This window comes from Giraffa tippelskirchi, chromosome 6 (genome assembly GCF_054371585.1).
Source record: "Giraffa tippelskirchi isolate mGirTip1 chromosome 6, T2T-mGirTip1v1.2.pri, whole genome shotgun sequence".
In the NCBI taxonomy this organism is placed as follows: Eukaryota; Metazoa; Chordata; class Mammalia; order Artiodactyla; family Giraffidae; genus Giraffa; species Giraffa tippelskirchi.
In genome coordinates, this window is record NC_137280.1 from 3,607,323 (window position 1) to 3,628,078 (window position 20,756).

At 39.2% G+C, this 20,756-nt stretch overlaps 1 long non-coding RNA gene across 1 annotated transcript in view; it reads right to left on the minus strand.

Moving 5' to 3' along the window:
• Positions 1–18,828, minus strand: part of LOC145511430 (uncharacterized) — a 34,019-nt gene extending 15,191 nt beyond the window's left edge. Inside the window, exons 1-4 of the long non-coding RNA XR_014057849.1 lie at positions 16,205–18,828; positions 15,508–15,593; positions 9,335–9,565; positions 3,153–3,223 (exon numbers count right to left, since the gene is read on the minus strand). This is a non-coding gene — a long non-coding RNA (uncharacterized LOC145511430). The remainder of the gene's footprint in view (positions 1–3,152; positions 3,224–9,334; positions 9,566–15,507; positions 15,594–16,204) is intronic.
• Between the last annotated feature and the right edge of the window lie 1,928 nt (positions 18,829–20,756).

The following is a 20,756-nucleotide window of genomic DNA, read 5'->3' on the forward strand; positions in this document are numbered from 1 at the left end:
TTAAAGTAGTAGCTATTTTTGATAGATTATAGACCCTTTGAAATTGGACTCCACATATTTCTTCAAGCATCCTCAGAAATCCCCATAAAGCTGTGTCTTCATTAGGCATACTAAAGTCAATAACTGTGCTCATAGTTAAGAGTCCATGGCAGAGATGAAGAAAGGCCTTCTGAATAAGAAAACCTTACCTGAAAAGCCTATGCACACGATTTTTTCCCCTAAATTTTTGTCAGTGAAGTGCATTTTGCTATTACTAAGCTATGCAGAAAAAAAGTCAACCAGTTTATCATTGTCTTATTTTCTTATATCCATGACAATGTGGGAATAAATATTAGACATGTCCTGACCTGTTAAGCATAATATTCTGTAATCAAGTGCATAGCTTCCATATTTTCTGGATGATTCAGTCATGATTATAGTCTTGCAAGTCATAATGATTTCTTAAAGTTATACAAAACATTATGGTAAATAGGTACAGGCTGTATTATATGAATCGTGGGAAATTACATGTTTGTGTTGTGAAGTTCATAAAATAATCAAAGCTATTTAAGTGTTCATTTAATAGCCCCTCCTGCAACATTTGGCAGTTCTTGAATCTCCTTTTTGTAGGTCTTCTACCTTCCATGTCTTACAGGATTTTAGCTTCTCTTGGTGCTGTAGCCAATGTGGCTTTCTCAAATAATGTCTTGCTTATAAGGAAAAGACAGTGACTTTCGTGTGTAAAACAGAAGGGCATTTTGTTAAAATGTCATCTTGAAGTGTCATCTCACTTTTTTTGAGCCTTACAGGTCTGGGTGCCTGTCATATTCTTTTCTTTTAATACTTTCAGGGTCAGATTCGCCAGAAAATACAGGAGGCATCTGGGAAGGGAAAGGGTCTACAACCGGAGAAAGGGAGATGAAAGCACTACACAAGGCTTGATCCAGCGCCCGTTTTTCTTAGATAGTCTGATTCAAAACAAAACGGCAAAGGAGAGGACATTCACAAGTATGAGAAATGAAATAGAAGGATCATACAAGGTTTGATCCAGCGCCCATTATTCTTAGATAGTCTGATTCAAAACAAAACGGCAAAGGAGAGGACATTCACAAGTATGAGAAATGAAATAGAAGGATCATACAAGGCTTGATCCAGCGCCCATTATTCTTAGATAGTCTGATTCAAAACAAAACAGCAAAGGAGAGGACATTCACAAGTATGAGAAATGAAATAGAAGGATCATACAAGGTTTGATCCTATTAAAAAAAGATCAAAGGCACAAAAAGCTAGTAACCAAACTATCAATGAAGGAGCATGTTACTAAAGAGCCATCTTGACTTAATTTTTTGTGAAGAATATTGATAATGATGTCCAGGTATTTAAGGATTTTCACCTTTTAAATGTCTCTGAGTTTGTGATTTTAAACTCATACCTATTTCCCTGTTACCTCTGCCTGCTGGTGTCTCCCTAGTGAATTTCATAAGAGGATCTGAGAGCTGAGAAGGACTCTGATACAAGTATGCCTGGATAATGGCAGCAAAGACGCATCCCCAGAGCCCATTCTCTGGATTCAGAGATGAGCCAGAGGGAAGGAAGGGTGACCTGGAAGCTGAGCTAAGATCCAGAAGTAAACCTAGACAATTAAATTTTATAGAAGGTCCCTGGGTGTTTTCTCTAAAAATATATCAGTGGTCCTTTTATTTCACACCACTTAGGCATAAAAACAGACTGTACTACCTTCCTGAGCTAAGGAACAAAGTTTCCAGAAAGGGAGAGGAAGACAGAAATACTCTTAAATATTTTACGGAAGCTTAATCACAGCTGCTTTAGACTCCATTTATCTGCGGTTAATTTACTTCTTTTGGTTTTCATTTTATTCATTGCCAGGAAAATTATCTAAAGCCTAACTATGAATTAATACCTTTTAAAAAATTGTGGTCCGAACACTTAATATGAGATTTGTCCTTTTAACAGAGTTTAAGAGAACAATTTGGCGCCCCACTCCAGTACTCTTGCCTGGACAATGCCATGGACGGAGGAGCCTGGTGGGCTGCAGTCCATGAGGTCGCTAAGAGTCGGACACGACTGAGCGACTTCACTTTCACTTTTCCCTTTCATGCACTGGAGAAGGAAATGGTAACCCACTCCAGTATTCTTGCCTGGAGAATCCCAGGGACGGCGGAGCCTGGTGGGCTGCCGTCTATGGGGTCGCACAGAGTCGGACACGACTGAAGCAACTTAGCAGCAGCAGCAGCAGCAAGAGAACAATACATTATTGTTGACTATAGATATAATGTTTTACAGCAAATCTGTGAGCTTATTTACCTTACCTTACTGAAACTTCATGCCCAGCAATTAATAACTCCATTTTCCCTTCCTTCTGAATTTACACTTTTAAATAGATAATTCATACCTTACTTTTATGTGCTAATATGGGACAGCTAACTACATTTTTTCAGTTTGATCGGTCTTTCATGAATATCAGTGAAATGACATATAAAAGTAGAGGGCCAGAGGTGTCTTTTAATATTAATGTTCTTCTTATAATTGAAACACCTGTTTAAAGCATGATGGGTACTATTAACATAAATTAAAAGCAGAGTTTATCTTTAGAAAGTTCCCAGACTAATAGGAAAAATAATACATGTATCTTAATAATAACTAAAACAGAAAAATATTAAGAACCCTTAATATTTTGAACTGTGGTGTTGGAGAAGACTCTTGAGAATGCCTTGGACTGCAAGGAGATCCAACCAGTCCATCCTAAAGGAGATCAGTCCTGAGTGTTCATTGGAAGGACTGATGTTGAAGCTGAAACTCCAATACTTTGGCCACCTCATGTGAAGAGTTGACTCATTGGAAAAGACCCTGATGCTGGGTAGGATTGGGGGCAGGAGGAGAAGGGGACGACAGAGGATGAGATGGCTGGATGGCATCACTGACTTAATGGACATGAGTTTGGGTAGACTCCAGGAGTTGGTGATGGACAGGGAGGCCTGGCATGCTGTGGTTCATGAGGTTGCAAAGAAGGACTGAGCGACTGAACTGAAACTGAAACTGAAGAACCATTAGAAGAACCATAAAGTCTTCTAACTTGACTTTGAAATGACCACTGATTGTCTACCCCCATTTCTCTAATAGTAGTCCATGGAGGTTTTCTTTATCTTCCTTACCTGGCTGGGTCAACAATGGTCTCCTCCCCAATAGGTAGATTGGTCTAGAAAGCTTTCAGACACCTTCATTTCTAGAAAAAAATTAAGACATGTTGCAGTTTGGGTCTGATGACCTTGACTTTCTAGAACTGAGTCAAATGGCTTATGTGGGAATTGGAGTTGTGATAGCTATCTTTGGAAAAGTCAATGGCTGCATGTTTTCAGATACAGATAATCCCCTAGAGTACTCACCTCAATTCACTATGGTGTTGGAGAAGACTCTTGAGAATCCCTCAGATGGCAAGGAGATCAAACCAGTCAATCCTGAAGGACATCAACCCTGAATATTGATTGGAAGGACTGATGTTGAAACTGAAGCTCTGATACTTTGGCCACTTGATGCGAAGAGCTGACTCTTTAAAAAAGATCCTGATGCTGCGAAAGATTGAAGGCAGGAGGAGAAGGGGACAACAGAGGACAAGATGGTTGGATGGCATCACTGAATCAATGGATATGAGTTTGAGCAAGCTCTGAGAGATGGTGGACAGGAGGCCTGGTGTGCTGCAGTCCATGGGGCCGCAAAGAGTCAGACACAACTGAGTGACTGAACAACAAGTTCACCTCAATAGTATTTTTTTAAAGAATTTTACAAGAAAGGCTAGCTCTCCATACTTTATCCTTGTGTAAAAAAAATAGATTTTGGCCATTTAGCTCACCAGAATCAATATTTAAAGTCATTTATATATTTGATCATCAAAAACTTGGCGGAAGGAAAGCTGAATTTTGTGGTTTATTTTTGTCTATCTCAATGGAGCTGCTAATATGCTCTCTGGTATTCATATGGGGGAAATCTCATTTCCTGATTGCATTTGGTTCCTGTCAAGCTGAATATGCTTTTATTTTGACACCTACATTCTACTTGTTAACTTCCATACTGTTTGCTTGGGCATCTGCTTGTACACGGGCAATCTTTGACTTACGCTATCCACACTTTTGCAGTATTAATTATTTCTGCATTGACTCTCAGTACAGTGAGGGCATTGACATTTTGAGGCAAGAGAATTATTTTTATGTAATTCTTCTAGAGTTTAAGGCAATAATCACAGTAGATAGTTTCTTTTTAGATTTATATTTAAATAATCTAACATTGATTAATGGTGACATATGGGATAAATGTAGAAGCAGCTTTTTACAGTGTTTTCAACCTGGATGCCGACCTCCTAGAATACATTTTAATTATCTCCTTTTTACTCTCTACGGTCCTTTCGCTGATACCATGGTCCAAGCAAAACATGGACCTTTCACTGTCATTTTAACCTGGTATAACTATCCTCCAATCTGGTTTGATTTGTGGAACGAAAGTATTTGGCTTTGTCTACCCAAGGAACTTAGTAACAAAACAAAACAAATCAAACTCACTTGTCTTGAGAGAGAAGTTTCCCTCTTGTCTCTCTTCAATGAGTTGTTAAAGACAAAACAAAAGAACAATGTTTATCTATGTCCACAAAATGTAGACTTAACCCCTCTGATTTCTGATTCATTAAATGTATTGAGTCAGGAACAAATGGCACATATAATAAGTCTTGGTCAGTTTAGAAAAATCACATATAAAAAATCAGAAGTGATTACATTCAGAAGATGGTGAACTTTTATTAAAAGAAAAGTCTATCATCAACATGATATTGTCTTGCTACACTGAAACATAATACATCATCTAGGGAGCATGGGGTGAACCCGTAGTTTTGTTGGTGAGAATCTGCTGTAATCACTTGTGGTATGAATTTAGTGAGTGGGACTGTAGTTTCCCAGATTCTGGTTGACTAAGGAAAAGCATCTTTCCTCTAGTTTACATTCCAAAGTCAACTGCCTAGAAATCTATACTACAAGCTTGTGTCTGATTTCCCTTCTACAGAGCACAGTTGACGATGAAGCTAAATGAGGAGCCCTGTGACAATGTCCTGTCTCTAACTCACTCTACGTACCACTCAGTCATGTAAATTCCTGTCCTTCCCATTGTTTACCTTTATTGACTTTACTAGGATAGGCCTCATTGCTTAGATTCAGAGTGTTTTTTTTTTCTTCCACTTTTGAGAGTCAACAGTTCTTTCCCTAAAAATTACAGACCTAGCTTAAGAATACAGAAAATATAATATTTCTCATAAGGAGACAGGCTCAAAACATGAGTTTTCTACCTCTAATCAAAAGTATTTTACTTGTTGAGAAAGCCCAAAAGAACATCTTTTTATGATGCTTTTCAAATTTTACTTGGCCCTGTTTGTTTGGATAGGAATCTGTTATGGGCCTCAGAAGATTGCAATCAGTATAGAACTCAGATAATTCTTGTTTTCTTGTAGAGAACCTCTTAGTTTTGCCACTAAATCCAGTGTTACAAATATGCAATGATAACTTGTCCTCTAAGCCTCATTCTCCCACGGTTGCCTTTGCTGTTAAGCTTTTAGTCACATGGTCCTTGTTTCAAGCTCTCTGCTTCATAGCTTTTGCATTTATTCTTTCCTTTTTCAGGACCATCATATACCAGGTGTTTGAATAACATTTCTTAACATTATTAAAAATTAAGCTCAAATATAATCTCCTTGCCTTATATCTCCCTTCACCATATTTTAGTTTTTTATTGTGCTTGGCACTGTCCAGAATCGTGCTGGCCACATGGTAACCACCAGCCACACGTAACTTTAAAATTTTAAATTGGTTAAAACCAGATGAAATTCATAGTTCAGTTTCTCAGTCATACTAGCGATATTTCAAGTGCTCAATGGCCAGCTTTAATTCAGTTCAGTTCAGTTCAATCACTCAGTCATATCTGACTCTTTGCGACCCCATGAACCACAGCACGCCAGGCCTCCCTGTCCATCACCAACTCCCTGAGTCCACCCAAACCCATGTCCATCTAGTCGATGATACCATCCAGCCATCTCATCCTCTGTCATCCCCTTCTCCTCCTGCCCTCAATCTTTCCCAGCATCAGGGTCTTTTCAAATGAGTCAGTTCGTCGCATGAGGTGGCCAAAGTATTGGAGTTTCAGCTTCAATATCAGTCCTTCCAACGAACAGCCAGGACAGATCTCCTTTAGGATGGACTGGTTGGATCTCCTTGCAGTTCAAGGGACTCTCAAGAGTCTTCTCCAACACCACAGTTCAAAAGCATCAATTCTTCGGAGCTCAGCTTTCTTTATAGTCCAACCCTCACATCCATACATGACTACTAGAAAACCATAGTCTTGACTAGACAGACCTTTAATTAGTGGCTATCTTATTCCATAGTACAGATCTAAAATTATTATGTTCAATTATTCCTTTACTCTTGTATTATCTGTTTCCTCTCTGTGTACACTTATGCCAACTCTCTTTTTACCCTTCTCAACTAGAATAAAAACCACAGGAAACCTGAGATATTGTTTATGTTGTTTACTAGTATTTCTCCAAGCCTGGAACTATTGGGCAAATAGTGGATTCTCGAACATTTGCTCAATAAATAAATTCATGAATAGTAAAACCTAGAATGAACGGCTTTCAAATGTGCCACTCCAGAATAGTGGTCAACATTCAAAGGATATTTCTCAATATGGAACTGATTTAAACATGGAAAACTATACTATAAGTCATCTACTGAGAGTTTAAGACCATTCTGGGAACTTTATGTAATTTTCAAGATTGTTTGGCTACACTGCTCTCTCCATTACAGTCACTTCTCTTTGTGGACTACAGGAGAATTTTTGTTCAGTGTTCAGTTCTAGGAACAGTTGTACTTCTTCTGAGTGGCTTTTTTTTAATGCTGTGCACCCTGCAGTGAAATGTCTCTCACTTGCAATGAGCACTGGACCCACTGGAGCTAATATCATTGTCCACGTCCAGAAAATGTGCCAAACTCTAAGGTTCATGCTTTGCCTGTTCATACAATTCAGGCTTATTTTATTTTCCTTCCATATCCATGAATTTCTTCACTTTTCCCTTCAATTATAGCCTGGCATGAGAAACATTATTTTTGCAACAAGAAAATTATGAATAAATTTATTGGAAGGATAGATAGTAATATTTTATTTCATATCAGGGAAGAGCTTCATTCTAAGTTTCTATATGCATTAAAGACAGGATAGGATACTTTTTAAGTATATAAAGAGTTAAATGTTCTAATAGATCCTTTTAGAGTGGTTGGGGAATTATTTAAAAATCAGGCAAATCTGTAATATTAGGAATTTTTCAAATTTCTTTAGATGACGTACTCTAAGAAAAACAGGCCTTATTTTTTTCATGGTTTTAAATGGCTTCTGATGGCAGTTTAAATAGAGCCATAACCGTAGCTGCAGCTGAGACTGGCAGAAGCAAGTGAGGGCCACCATTTGGAGTCCCTGACAGGACGGAGCTGATGGCACGCGGTCTTGTGAAACGAGGCTCATTGCACATTTGGCATAGCCTAGGAAAGCAAGGCTGTCCTCAGACACTGGCCTGAACACTACGCTGTTAGCAGTGAATTAAATGCAAGACTGAAACCTACACGTGGGTTATTATTGGCTCGCTCATTTGTTTTTATTTGGGGATAATTATATTGTGTGTGCATGTGTGTATGCGATTGTTTGAGTCTGCTTATTCTTGGGCTTTCCAAGGTAGAGTTAGTGGTAGGTCATCGCAGTTGACTGTGTCTGATGTCTGATGATCTTTGCAAAGGGTTAATTTGATGGCTACGTTTTTACTCGAAACCTACATCACAGAATTATACACACTGGAAAGCTAAACTATTACTATTTCATTTTCACAAGTGTCTGAGTGCTTATTTGGTTCATTTCAATGTTAGAAAATTAATACAGCATTATTTTTCTGATGATGTTTCCCATTGTAGTCACTCTAGAAATGGAGCTAATCACGCCAGCTCATTCAAGGAACATAGCTTCAGGAATGAATGTGATTTTTTCCTTTATATTGAAATGGTAGTTTTCTAATAGAGGTACTGAATGTTGTGTATTCAAATATCTTTAAAGGAATACTTAATTCAGAATTGAGTGCAAAGAAGCTGTAGAAGATTATTCATCCATGTAGATACAATTATATTGTGGTAGATAATGGATTTGTGTTATTCTTAATGTCTATACATGGTTACAACGAGACTGAAGTTGTTTTTATAACTTTTCAGTACACTGAATGAAAGAAAAGTATGAAGGTAGAAAGCAGCTGATAAATTAAATGTGACATGTTTTTTATCCATATAAAATGGTTTCTGAGCAGCTGGTAATTGTGAATATTTCAGCAGTCATTTTTGATGTGGAATACTTCTTCTGTGTTCAACACTAATGAGTTGTGAGTCGTACTGCATCAAATTGACAGTTTCCTTACTTTTGTAAATAGACACGCGATACACCTTGTAAAACTGGTAAAAGATACTCAACTCACCTTCTGAGCACACGGAGCTTTTTCTTTTCTCTCCCTCTCTGTGTCACAGTCAGCTTTTTCTCTGAGGAAAAGCCATATAAAAGGAGGCTCACGTGCACTCGGTAGGTGCTCATTACCAGCACTGGTCTGTGAACCATAGTATATGCCACCCTGTGGACAATTTTTACTGTTCAAATCAACTCAAAAGCAAAAAAATGAAACTACATATGGGCCAAAATCATAAATGAGCGCACCAAGAAATTAGAGATTGTTTAAATTATTTTGATATGAAATGTTTGGCTTTCTGGTTTTTAATATAAATTCTTTTTAGAAAATAAAAGATACCTTACATTCATCCACCTTTTATGAAACTTTAAAGAATATTTTTACAACACCCATATTCTTGATAATTCCATAAATTGGGAAGTTTATGCACTATCCCGTTTTAGAGGTGAGGGAAGTTGCACAGAGATGAATGCCCGTAACAGAGAGAGAGCGCCATGCTGACACTTGTGCGTTAGTATATAGTTCTCATTTCCTAAGTGATAGAAAGAAATTAATCTAACTGCAGTAGGAACATGAAAGCACACAGAATAAGAATTATCCAAAGTGAACTAAAGATGTTAATATCAATTAATCAAGAGCTACATTTTAATATATCTAAAAGGCTGAAATTAGCTGTGGTGCTGGAATGACTAAAACACCTTGGGGCTGATTGAGTGTTATTAGCGATATTAACCCAACCTATTCTCTGGAGAAACATTTAAGATTTCTATTAAAATAAGAACATTACTGTACACTGTGAGTGGAGACGAAACTTACTGTGCAGCTGCTGCCAGGCTTTCAAATCAACCAGCCTTCTGATCTGTTGTATACTCTGTGGTTCTGTGCAGTATTACCGTGAAAAAAGGAATCCAATGCTGACTAACAGATTGCTTCTTCAGGCAATCTCCCAGGGATAATAATTTAGAATTTCAGGAAGAGAAACAATGATGAGACTTAGTACTCTTTTAGAACATGATGGTTTTTCCAAGGAATTTCATTTTGATGCTTCTGGAAAATAAGTGAAAATTGGTAACCTGAAATCACTTCCAGACATTCTAAATAAAATATAGTATCTTGTGTACAGGCATACAAGAGCTCACAAACAAGTAAGGGATATCCTCAAAACCCATGAAAGTCAAAAGAGCACCACATGCCAAAAGGACAGCAAAACTCAGACTGGGTCAGACATGGTCTGAGGGTGGGGCTGACCCAGGGCTGAGGGGGAACGCTATGGAGTAGCCCAGGAGCAACGCGGGACCACCGAAAAGCTGTAACCTAGACGGACTAGGAAGTTCCTCCGTCAGCACAGGGAGATGACAAGGAAACTTTCCATTAGCTGAAGTTCCCTTCGGCCCTTCCTAGCCCTGCTGGCAGAAAGCTGCAATGCAAATCCGATGTGTCTTCATGAAACCACTCCTTCACTTTATGAGACAGGCATCATGTCTCTGTTAAGCTTTGCCTTTGCTAGACTAAACATTACCAGTCTTTCAAGTATATTTATGTGGCATGATTTCGATTATTACATAGCCAATTAACTTTCCTCTTAACTTGATTAGCATGTAGAAATTCTGAGTTCAAATTCTAACTCTTTGAGCCCACTTTCCTTGACTTTAAATTTGAGATAATTGTTGCCTGAGTAAAAATGAGGTTAGTAGACATGCAATCCCTTAACACCTGGTGATTAGTAAGTGCTTAATATTTTCCTTTTTAAATTGCTGTTTGTTTTGTAAACAGAATCACTTTGTTGTACACCTGAAACTAATACAACATTGTTAATCATCTACACTCCAATATAAAATAGCAGTTCAGTTCAGTTCAGTCGTTCAGTCATGTCCAAATCATTGCGACCCCATGGACTGCAGCACGCCAGGCCTCCCTGTCCATCACCAACTCCTGGAGCTTGCGCAGACTCATGTCCATTGAATCACTGTCATCTCCTTCTCCCTCCTTCAATCTTTCCCAGCATCAGAGTCTTTTCCAGTGAGTCAGTTGTTCACATCCGGTGGCCAAAGTATTGGGAGCTTCAGCTTCAGCCTCAGTCCTTCCAATGAATATTCAGGACTGATTTCCTTTAGGATGGACTGGTTGGATCTCCTTGCAGTCCAAGGGACTCTCAAGAGTCTTCAATACCACAGTTCAAAAGCATCAATGCTTTGGCACTCAGCTTTCTTTATAGTCCAACTCTCACATCCATACATGACTACTAGAAAAACTATAGCTTTGACCAGACGGACCTTTGTTGGCAAAGTAATGTCTCTGCTTTTATTGCTGTTTGTCTATAAAGGATCAGTTTTGCATTTATATACCTATTAGCATCTTATGTCAATGTGATTCAGCAGTAAAGAAAACCATTGTTTAGATGTGCTTCATTCGTCTTGAAGTCACTATTCAATTCACTATTCGATAATAACAAACATCATTTATTTGGAAGTTGCTGAAGTTAGAGTCTTTGAAGCCAAGCAGCCTTTGGTTATTGAGCTCTAGCTCTTAACACTAACTTTAGTGGGAATCTGGAAAATTCATTTAACATCTTTTTCAGTCTTCCCATGTGTAGAATGTAGTAGGCAATAATAGGTCGTACCTTACAGAATTGTGATGATGATTTAATTATGTTACATAGGTAAAGTGATTAACACAGAATATGCTGTGCTGTACTTAGCGGTGTCTGACTGTTTGCACTCCATGGACAGTAGCCCGCCAGGCTCCTCTGTCCATGAGGACTCTCCAGACAAGAACACTGGAGTGGGTTGCCATGCCCTCCTCCAGGGGATCTTCCCAACCCAGGGATCGAACCCAGGCGTCCCACATGGCAGGTGGGTTCTTTACCAGCTGAGCCACCAGGGAAGCCCAACACAGAGCATGGCGCGTGGTAAAGGGTAAATGCTGTTATTATCATCATCATTATAGACATAAGGAAAAGTGTTATAAGCAAACAGCACTGACTAGTTAAGTGCAACAGGAACACACGCACACACTAAAATCGATACACTTTATCTTGGAGGAGAACTAAACTGTTACTCAAGAAACCATTGCTAAGGAATGTTTTTAAAAGAAAGTAAAGAAGAACAGCCTATCATAAAGTCAGTTAAATTCACAATATCAAAAATTGTTAACAATGCTTTGACAGTGAGTGAGGGTACAGAACAGTTTAAAGATCCCCTGGAGTAGGAAATGGGAACCCACTCCAGTACTCCTGCCTGGAAAATTCCATGAGCAGAGGCACCTGGCAGGCTACAGTCCTTGGGGTTGCAGAGAGTCGGACACATACCCGCACATAAACTCAAAAAGCATGGTCATCCCAAGTCATTTAGTGTGAGAACAGCCAGGCCTGCAAACATTGTGAAAGCACCAGCAGAGAGGTAACAGAGAAATAGCTAATACATTTCATAGAAAATGAAGATGAAATCAAAAGCTTCGGTCTTTAAGCCGTGAGTTTCCATTATCTAAAGAAATCAGTGAAGTAGGTGTTTATTTCCAAGTGGATAAGCCAAGAGTTTCCATAATTGCTTACTGAATAGATAAACACTTGACCTAAGCTTCGTATGCCAATTAATCCTTGATGTGGGACCCTGGGACTCAGCTAGCCACGATCATGCAGATTCGTCTCATGTCACTTCTGCGTGCCTGAGTCATATTTTGTTGAGTCAAGTTGTGCTTTGCTTTGGCTTCCTTTGGCATATCAATATATTATAGAAAAAAGAAATGACCTGCATGGGAAAGTCTGTTGAAGCTGGTGTTTTGTCCTAGCTGTAGTCACTGAATATAGTGTATATCAGATAAACAGAATCCTGGTCTGGGCTCCAGCTTTTCTACTGTTTGGAATTTGAAACAAGAGCCATAATGGAAATATGCAAATCTCTCAAATGCAAAGAAACTCTAAGTGCTATAAAATGCTTAAGCATTGATTATTTGGTAGACATCAGAGAGGTAAAGAATTACGTCACTCTAAATTCAGAGTGGATCAGAAATTGACAACTCCTGATCCCAGCATTAAGAATAGTTTCTATCAAAGGGGTGTATTTTAAAGATTTAGTTCTGTAAGTTACCTCTTAATGAAAATTCATGGGAAAATCCTCTCACAGAAAGTCACAAAGGATATTTACTGTCAATAGCTTTATACTATTAGCAAGTTATATTCACAGTGGTGTGAAATATTAGTTCTGTCAGTTTCTTACAATTTATGGAACTTTTGCAGAGCTTCAGCAATGCAGATAAGCATTGCTGTGCTCACTCAGAATATCGGATACATCCTCCTTACACTTTGAAAAGCAAATAAAGTGCATACATTTATCAATCCTGACATTGATCTCTTTTTACCTAGCTCAGCAAAGAATCATGTAAATAATACAAAATTGAAAACCTGGAAGACCAAACAGAATAAGCAGTCTTGTATTTTATAATTGAAATATTTAAAGGAAGAAATGAGTTAAGTCATTCTACTCTGATTTAAAGTTATTCCTTTTCTTAATTCTCCCTCTCTAAAAAAAAAAACTGCATACAGATGACTAACCACAATCTCATGTTTTCACAAAAATAAAATGGAAATTACATATATAAAAATGGAATGTCATTGTATGGAATCTACACTGAGGCACGGCAATTGCTTTACTGATCACGCTTAGAAAAATCCTGAGTGTGTCCAATTTCACATTAAAATGACTAGTACTTCTTAAAATGTTTATCATTAAGAACGCTATCTTGTGTAATAGAAATTTTATTTTTATAATAAATCATTTGCCACAGTGAGAGGGAACTTGAAAAGGAACTTACTTCTTTGGTTTACCTTTTCTGGCAATTGCAGTCTGTGATCTCACAGAGAAGTATGTGATTAAGTATATACATTACAAATTAACTTATTAAGAAATGCTTGTCTTTCTGACATTTAATCAAGACAAAAAAAAACATGTTTTGTTACATTACAGTTAGAAAATTGTATTGTTTTTCATAAGAAAAACTGTTTACCATATTTTCAAATTCTACAGTTTCCTTTGCTATCTTGTTTTTTATGTAAAGTAGGATAATACACTGAAATACTTTCAGGGCACTGACAGAAGTGAATAAAATGACTTCAGCAGGGAATGTGTAAGATTATGGTATCTATCTGGTTGTAGTTTAACCAACATTAACACTTGCCTTTTTATAGTTACTGTTAAAATTATTGGGGAGCCAAAGAGAATACAGTCTTGTGACGTACTAGGCTAGGGAGAGCCACCAACTAAGGCTTCCTTTTAATGTTACCTAGAAGATGCTCCCAGAGCCTGTTAGCTCCGTGGTACTCATGGGTTTTGCATTAGGAAATGTCAGCCTCTTCTCATAAAGGCAGTTTGGAAAAACATCTTTAAAAAGGTAAACAGAATTCTATCGTATTTACGAAGAGGTGTTACACTTACCCAACAGCATCTTTTGAATATACATAGGTCTTCTCTTGTCTTCCCTAAGCAACTAAGGAATTTCATTGGTTGAAATATTACCTTCGAAGTAAAGTCTAAACTCCTCTCGAACGTGGTCAACACCCTCTTTTGAAACTCTCTCCGTTTGTCCCTCTCCAGGCCCGCTTCTCTCGCTCCTCTCTCTGGTTCCGTGTTCTAGAATACGGGACCCGTCCCTTCACTTATACAGGAATGGAAATCAGGCGCCGACGAGCCAGGCCCCGTGCTCCATGGCGGTGTTGAATACCAGTGGCCCAGAAGGACCCGATCCTCTTCGTGGGGGTCTCTCAGAGGTCAGAGGGAATGCTCCCGAATAGCTGCAACTCCGAGGCCCAGCGCGGGGCAGCTCAGGGCTGAGCGTGGAGGGGGGGCAGTTTTCCAGGCTGCCTGCTGCTGGGAATAAGCGAGCTCTGTCTGTGCTCCCCCTGCGTGAGTCCTCCTTGCAGCCCTCCAACCTGCGTTACTTTTCCGTTATTTGGGAACACCCTTGTGCCTTCTGTGAATTTCTTTTGTTTTGCTTATCCATAATTCCTCTGAACGCAGTGATTTTCCTGTGTGGATGCTTTCACCTGGACTGAAATTTGTGAAGGACAAGTGCACGATTTTATCTCCTTTGCAGGCATGGCCCATGGCAAGGTGTCCGGCCCTGTGGCACTTATTCAATGGGCAGTAAGAATAGTGAATAAAATAGTGCAATAATAAGAAGGAATGCAATACTACAGTAACAATAATGAGGAATAAAATACCTCATAGCTTAATTGTTTAACATCATATAAATTAGTATTGAAACAAGTTGACATCCAGCCTCTGACTTGATTTGCCAAATTCAGAAGATTGTTAACCTCAAATGCTTCTATTAATAGTGTTATTGACTGACTGACAGGCTGTTTTCTTCACACATAGTTTTATTACTACATGTTGACTTTTGTCTTTACAGATGGTTTCTGTTTACCCAGAGAGTATATTTGTACTTATAGTAGGGACTTAATAAATATGTATTGCATGAATGAATGAATGGTTATTCTCATTGCAGAAGAAATTGATAAATGACATTTTCTAATGTTTCTTTCAGGCCTGGAATTTTTATGCCAAAACATTGATTTTATTGGAGTCTTGAAAATGAATACAGTCCCTAGCTTGAAAGTAAACATGTCAGAATACATAAAAGTATACACAAGTAGAATTTCTAATAATACAGTATTTATATTTATGAAATATTTATATAAACATTTATATTTATGAACCTAGTGTGTTTACTAGTGTAGTATTTTTTAACTTCTCCATCTTTTTATTATGAAGTACTCTAAGCTCTCAATCTCTTCGCAGTCCTTCCCATTTCTTCTCCATTTTCTCATCTCACTTGTGCAGATCCTGGACTTGGCCATTCTCTGCCACCCCATCCATATCACGTCTCTGGTATGCCTAACCCTTACTGTTTCTCCTTCCTCCCTTAACCATTGATGCCCTTGCTGTCTGTATGTTACAGCTTCATCTGTGATTCTGGGCTTCCGAGGAACCTACCTGATCCTCCACCACATCCTCTCTCAGGCGGATGTTCTGTCTCTTGTCAGCTGGTTAAAATCTCTTCCTATGTAGTTGATTTCAGTCTGTAATGGAGGATAACTGCTTTACGGGGTTGTGTTGGTTTCTGCAACAGTGTGAATCAGCCACGTGTATACATGCGTCCTCTCCCTCCCTAGTCTCCCTCCCACCCCGCCACCCCACCCGCCTCGGTCATCACAGAGTACCGGCTGAGCTCCGTGTGCTGTACGGCAGCTCCCCACCTAGCCCTCTATTTCACACGCGGTAGTGTGCGTAAGGCAATGCCACTCTCTCAGCTCATCCCCCTCTCTCCTATCCCCACCGTGTCCGCAAGGCCTTTCTCTACATCTGCGCATTTATTCCTGCTCTGCAAATGGTATCAGTATCCTCATCAGTATCCTTTGCCCTATCCTTCATATTTTCCCTAAAGCTACTTTTTACCCATAGGTTCATCTTGGTTCCAGTCCAGGCAAGGGTATAGGCCTCTGCTGCCTGTTCTATAAGCAGAAAAAAATCAAAAATGCATAGACTGCATCCAAATGTTTGAACCCTCTCCTCATCTGTGTGGCTTGGCTCTGACTGGGATTGGTGACTCGAGCTTCTCTGCAGAGGGTCAGGCTCTGCAGCTTTGCTCGCATGCTCTGTTGCCAAAATCACTTTTGAGTCACGATTTTACCTTTGATCTCTCTGTGCCGGGCCATCTTGTCAAATGCTGTGACTTTTCCAGAGGTTGGTTTGTTGTTTGAAGCTATGACTGAACTTGAAATTGGTTTGCATGCAGTTTTTTCCTGTGTCCTCTGTTTACTGTTCTTCATTTCAGTTAACCTTGCAAGAGCTCATTGAATGTCCCACTGACATCCATTCCTCTCAGGCGGTTTTGCAGCTAGATTGCTGTGAACATCACTTTACAAAGCTGGTTATTTTACTCAGTCAGTTGTCCATTTAATGTACAGAAGTATATGGATAGTACTGAGCAAATCACTGCACAGCACCAGGCAATTAAACCACCAGGAACTATTACTGTTTTATCAACCTTGAACATTTTTCTGGAGTTCAAAATAACAAGAAAACCATGTTCCAGCAGCTTCTCTGAAGCATTTAATTTATATGTTTAATCCAATTCCACAAATATTTATTGAGAACTAACTTGTTTACAGATTCCAGGTCTATGATAGAAAGTTTATGGCGTGTGAGTGTGTGTAAGTTAACATGAGACTAGTGGAGAGTCAGACACTCCTGGTATACTCACCTGTGGTTTGGAGCAGATCGGACACCTTTGCACAACGGGTCAATCATGTGTAGTTATCTGAGCTTTAGATCTTGAGACTGCCTTCACATTTTTTTTCTCCCTGCAATGCAATCTTGAATCTAGTTAGTAGCAGTCATCATTCTTAATTGCAATCAGTGGATACAGGCTTTAAATAGCAAAGGTATTAATTATAAGGGACTTGATAGCTCACAGAGTTGGTGGGCGTCCTGGAGAACCAGGCTTGAGGCTACATCATCAGGAGATAAGCTAACATGCATGTACAGGAGCGTTAGCCCTGCGACTGCCACGCGATAGCATGGAGGAACGCCTACCATCCCCGTGAGGTTACGTCTGAGCCAGGAGCTTGACCTGCCATCGTTTGGGTCATTATGGCCCCTGATGCTGTCACCAGGAATAGTCAGAGGACACTGAAAAACCCCCAAACCCCCAACAGAATTGGAAGCTTCCTCCTCACATTATTCCCATCCGAATGCAATTGTCTGTTTCTGCAACTGATTCTGTAGCGTGGATCACACACCTCCATCTCAATTTAAGGGAATTTGGGTATTTCAATTTGTGCTTTGAATGGAAATGGAGAAAGTCGTATTTTGAAAATTTGTTCAAGCACCAAAGGGCTTTTCAATAGACAGTGTGCAGCCCCATTTATGACTAATGTCCAGCATAGTTGGCTAGCCCTGTAACTTAATTACCTCGCTCTACTCTTCACTCCTAAATATCTCCTCCAGCTGACCAATTTACAGGCCCCAAATGCAAACTTTAATAACATTAATAATACATTAATAACATTTGCCATATAGAACTATGCAGAAGCAGTTGCAATCGAGTGCTATGTGCAAAGTTTTTTCTAAAATGAAGCAATTGTTTCCTAATATTAACCATGAATTCAAGTTTTACATTTTATTTTTCTTGTGTTTATAATGTTCTTTTGAAATCTATACTGTCCTTGGCTTACCCAGTATTATACTGGTCTGCCTGGGGTCCCCACGATGAAATAAGCCAATAAGCAAGCAAGCAAACAATAAGTAAAAACAGGTGATGAGCAGGTCGTGAGTCCATTGCTCTAGGATCAGGGCACTGGTACACTTGACGAAGGCACATTAATTAGAGTGCTGCACCATTTACAATGATGATGGCCCCTCCTCATTATTACTGGGACAATACTGCCAAATAAGCAAAACGCAAATAAAACTCTCCAGAGGAAAGTAGCTACAGACACTCAGGGGCAAGGAGTTTTGTGGTGACTAAAATGCTATAATTAGAGAGGAGGATTGGAGCACCAGTTGAAGGAGAGAGATCGATAGAAGAGTTATTTTCTCTGCTCAGAGAAGCTTTTTCACCTATCTTTGTTCAGCGGCAAAATGGAGTTATTTTGGAGTAGAAAATGACCCTGGCCTTTCGGGACCTGGGACTAACTTGGGTTGGGTTGGGGAGGGGCCTCCTGGCGCTGGGGGGTTGTGCTATAGCATGGATTTTTGAAATCGTGTTGTCAATAGCAAAACAAGCTATCAAAAAATAATGATAAATAATGTATTGCCTTTTGTTTGTTCTGAGTTACTCTTCCTTTGAACATTAAATATACAGTATTACTTTAAGTGAAATGCCTGTTTATGTTACCCATTTAAAGCCAGTTCAGGGATGAATAGTTATTTACTGTCATCTTGGATCTGATTAAATAAGTTTTTTTTTTTTTTTTAGAATGTTATAAACTGATCAATACCTGAGAGGATTATTAAAATCTGAATTTATTTTCCTATATTCCTTTACTAAGTGATCATGATATTGAGTACTTATATTCTCATGGTTCTTCCTTTAGGCTATTTCTTACTGTGGTTTACTTTGAATGTGTATTTTGTATTGGGGCATCCATTTTAAAAGGTGGTTAACTCTTCATCATTTTGTACTTAGCATCACAGAATCCCATGAAACAGAGGGACTTTATCACCTCTCAGGGATGGCTTGAATTTCCCTCTACTACATTGGTGACCAGTGGATAATTGACTTACATCTACAAGATCCCTAGGGCGTGGCCACCTCGTGGTTCTTGAATATAGCCCTACTTTGGACTGTGCTCGCTGATGAACTGTCTTGTTATTAATCTGAACATTTTCTGTTGGCAGTGTCTTCTGGTTTGTCCTAGTTAGTTCCTTAAGATGAGTAAATTTTGCTTCTGTTTCTGCTATCAGTTGCTCCACAGCTTTACTAGAGGGCGTATAAGGTGCTTGATATTGCAGAGTATCTTGAATTACATATTGAGCTTATCTATTCATAATAGTAAACCTTTTGGCATTCTAATACGTTGGTTACATTTTCAGTTTACGTAGGAAAGAAAAGAATTTACGTTTATAGAGACGGAATGGGGTAGGAGTGAGAGTTTGCCAGTGATATAGAGAAGTTAATTTCACAGCCTGCAATAATTGTTTATTTTTACACTGAGATATGTACCTCTACGGTGGCTTCCTGGGTGGCTCTGTAGTAAAGAATCTGCCTGCCCATGCAGGAGCTGCAAAAGATGTGGGTTCGATCCCTGGGTTGGGACGACCCCCTGGAGGAAGGCATGGCGGCCCACTCCACTGCTCTTGCCTGCAAAATCCCATGGACAGAGGGTCCTGGCAGGCTACAGTCCATAGCACCCCAAAGAGTTGAACGCGGCTGAGCACACCAGCAAACACAATGTACCTGTAAGCCTGACCTTCAACCCTGCGGTGGAGAGGGATCAGCAGAGATTGTTCTCTTGCCCTGAAAGCAAGTTGATTACAAGAGCTCCTCAGTTAAGAAAGTTTTATCCACCAATATCTTTTCAACTTAATTTAACTCTTGCTTTGTTTTTGGAGATACTAGAAAATGTTCTTTTTCCTTTCATTTGCTTTTCCAGGGCCTGTAATACAAATACTCCTGTGCCAAGTTCAGACGAAAAGATCCTCCTTGTTTTAAATTTTGCCTGGTTCTTCCTCGGGTGATATTCTTCAGTAGTGCAGAACCTTTGAAAAGCTGAGACCCCTTCAAAAGGTTGCTGTTTTTTTATTATATTCCCTTCATTTATATATACTGCACCAGAATTAATGAGGAATACAAATTGAATAATGAAAGCAAATAAACAGGAGATACAGAAGTTATAAATACTGAATAGAAATAAATGTTTAAAAATTCCAGTGGTGGTTGCTGGTTTAGTCATGTGTGACTCTTGTGATCCCGTGGACTGTAGCCTGGCAGGCTCCTCCGTCCATGGGATTTCCCAGGCAAGAATACTGGAGTGGGTTGCCATTTCCTTCTCCAGGGGATCTTCCCCATCCAGGGATCGAACCTGGGTCTCCTGTATTGCAGGTGGATTCTTCACTGACTGAGCCACCTTAGAAGTCCCCTTCTTCCCCAAAAAATCCCAATAGAGAGACCTCAAATAAAATTCAGATATTTAAAAGGCAAATTGACATGATTTTGTGATGCTTGTGAATGAGTACCGCCTTGATTCCCATTTTATAAAAGAGGAAGCTGAGGATCAGACAAATACTTTACCCAGAGCCACAGGACTAGCTGATGGTTGAGACTAAGTAATCAGATTATATGTGGAAATAAGCTTCATTAAAAAAAAAAAAAAAACCAGTGAAATGGAAAGGGAGCTAATACCCACTGAATGTAAACTGTATGATAAATAATCTGCTGTCATTCAGTGCCCAATTATTTCTCATCCCAACCCTGTGGATTAGATTTTATCGTTTCCATTCTGCAGATAATGAAATACAGGCTTAGCAGGGTTAAGTCATTTTCCTACGTTGCCCATTTGACCAACCATCTTTTGACCATTGAGCTCTGACTGAAAAACCTATGGCTTTTCTACTCTACAAAAGAATTGCAGACTCTTTCAAGGAGGAAACTACTTGAATATAAAGAAGAAATTCTGGGCCTTCATATAGTTGTTTTTACTGCCATCACTACTCCAGTGAGTCGTTTAATACACAGTCTT